At 46.3% G+C, this 2,836-nt stretch overlaps 1 pseudogene across 1 annotated transcript; it reads left to right on the plus strand.

Annotated features, from left to right (window-relative positions):
- Window positions 1–411: 411 nt before the first annotated feature.
- Window positions 412–1,568, plus strand: LOC311623389 (keratin, type I cytoskeletal 18-like; annotated as a pseudogene). Its single transcript has one exon. The product of its transcript is annotated as a keratin, type I cytoskeletal 18-like (transcript).
- Window positions 1,569–2,836: the final 1,268 nt, after the last annotated feature.

Below are 2,836 nucleotides of genomic sequence, written 5' to 3' on the forward strand. Positions count from 1 at the left end.
TAAGTGACTGTAGTCCAAAAAAGATACCAATATTGTGAAATTCAAAGGTCAAGGGGCAAGGAGAGTCCCAGTTTAGAATAGACTTGACTTCTGCAAACTAACTTCTCTCCTTCCTCCTTTCCTCTAATTCTCTCCTTTTTTGTCCCTCCTCTCATGTACTTTTACTGGATTTATCAGGTTCATCAACTGACAGTTGATTGACATTAAAGCCCTTTATTTAGTCACAAAAGTGAAGTGGTTCTGCCAGCCACTTTTAAAAAAAGTAAAAACAAAAGAAATGAAACTGACTACTGAAACACTGGTGACAAGGTAGCTCAAAGATTACTCTTCATCTGCAGCTTGAACCTCACTTTCAGTTTCTCTCCTTCAACAATAGGATATTCAACACCTGTTCCAACTTCTTCACAATCTATGAATCTCGGCTCCATGCAATTGCCCAGCCACCTGATCAGCCTGCCAGCAGCACGGCCAGTGTCTATGCGGATGCTGGGGTCTCAGAATCCTGGGTTTCTGTGTGTTACTCTACCAGGGTGCAGGAGGTCCGGCTATGGAGATGTCAAAGTATCTGGTGGGCATAAGGAGCATCTGAGCAAGAAGAAGACTGTGCAATGCCTGAATGTCTGCCTGGCCTCCTACCTGGAGAGAGTCAGGAGCTTTGAAGCTGATAATCAGAGACTGGAGAACAGAATTTTGAGACACCTGAAGAAGAGACCACAGGTCAAAGTCTGGGGGCATTATTTCAAGACCATCAAGACCCTGAGGGCTCAAATCTTTGCAAGTTCTGTGGACAATGCCCATATCGCTTTGCAGATTGCCAATGCCTGTCTTCCTACTAAAAACTTCAGAGTCAAGTATGAGATAGAGTTGGCCATGTGCCAGAGTGACTTCAATAGGCTCTGAAAGGTCATTGATGATCTCAGTGTCACTCAACTGCATCTGAGACAGAGACTGAGGCTCTCAGGAAGAAGAACCATGAGGAGAAAGTAACTAGTCTACAAACCCAGATTGCCAATTCTGCGTGGACTGTGAAAATGAATGCCCCCAAATCTCAGGACCTCAGCAAGATCAGGGTAGACATCATGGCCTAGTATGAACTGGCTGAGAAGATCCAAGAGGAGCTGGACAAGTAGTGGTTCCAGCATATGGAGGAGAGCACCTCAGTGGTTACCTCACAGAATGCAGAGATAAAAGCTGTTGAGATGGCACCCACAGAGCAGAGATGCGGGATCCTATTTGTGGAGATTGACTTGGACTTGAGGAGGAATCTGAAGGTCAGTTTGGAGAACAGCCTGAGGAAAGTGGAGAAGCTCCTTGCCATGCAGATGGAACAGCTCAACGGGATCATGCTGCACCTGGCCTCAGTGGTGGCCTAGGCCTGGGCAAAGGGGCAGCACCAGGCCCAAAGGTATGAGGTCCTGCTGAACATCAAGGTCAAGCTGGAGGCTGAGATCACCACCTACTGCCCCCTGCTGGAGGAAGGCAAGGACTTCAACCTTGGTAATACCCTAGAACAGTGGTCGGCAAACTCCTTAGTCAACAGAGCCAAATATCAACAGTACAATGATTGAAATTTCTTTTGAGAGCCAAATTTTTAAAACTTAAACTTCTTCTAATGCCACTTCTTCAAAATAGACTCGCCCAGGCCATGGTATTTTGAGGAAGAGCCACATTCAAGGGGCCAAAGAGCCGCTTGTGGCTCGGGAGCCGCAGTTTGCCGACCATGGCCCTAGAAGAAAACATAGGCAGTAAAGTCTCAGATATTTTTCATAGCAATATTTTTTCTGATATATCTTTTTGGGCAAGGGAAACATAAGAATAAACAAACAAATGGGACTACATCAAATTAAAAAGGTTTTGCACAGAAAAGGAAAACATCAACAAAATGAAAGGACAACCCACTGAATGGGAGAACATATTTTCCAATGATACATCTGATAAAAGGTTAATATCCAAAATTTATGAAAAGTTTATACAACTCAACGCCAAAAACCCCGAAACAATCCAATTAAAAAATGGGCTAAGAACATGAATAGACACTTCTCTAAAGAGGATATACAGATGACCAATAGACATATAAAAAGATTTCCAGTGTCACTAATCATTACACAAATGCAAATTAAAATCACAATGAGATATCACTTCACACCTGTCAGAATGGCTATCAACAAACAACAAGTGTTGGCCAGGATGTGGAGAAAAGGGCACCCTATGCCCTGTTAGTGGGAATACAGACTGGTGCAGCCACTGTGGGAAACAGTATGGAGTTACCTCAAAAAATTAAAAATGGAATTGCCTTATGACCCAATGATTCCACTTCTGGGAATATATTCAAAGAAGCCAGAAACACTAATTTGAAAGAATATATGTACCCCTAAGTTCCTGGCAGTGTTATTTATAACTAGAGGCCTGATGCATGAATTTGTGCATGGGTGGAGTCCCTCAGCCTAGCCAGCGATTGGGGCCAATCGTGGCTGTCACCAGGACTGATTGGAGCAGGCCAGACAGCGGAAGGGACTGTGGGAGGTTGGCTGTTTCGGGGGAGGGGCCATTGGAGGTTACCTGGCTACGGGAGGTTGGCTGTGGGAGTGCATTGACCACCTACCTAACCGTGGGAAGGGACCACTTGATGTTGGCCAGCCCGCCCATCAGGGCCATGGGGGTGGGCCATTGCAGGTTGGCTGGCCTGGGGGAAGGGCTGCGAGAGGTTGGCAGGCTGGCCCAGGGGGAGGGGCTGAGGGAGGCCACAGGAGGTTGGCTCTGGGAGTGCACTGACCACCAGGGGGCAACTCTTGCATTGAGTGTCTGCTCCCTGGTGGTCAGTGTGTGTCATAGCAAC

The sequence above is a fragment of the Pipistrellus hanaki genome (genome assembly GCF_964339955.1).
Source record: "Pipistrellus hanaki genome assembly, chromosome: 5".
Classification (NCBI taxonomy): domain Eukaryota; kingdom Metazoa; phylum Chordata; class Mammalia; order Chiroptera; family Vespertilionidae; genus Pipistrellus; species Pipistrellus hanaki.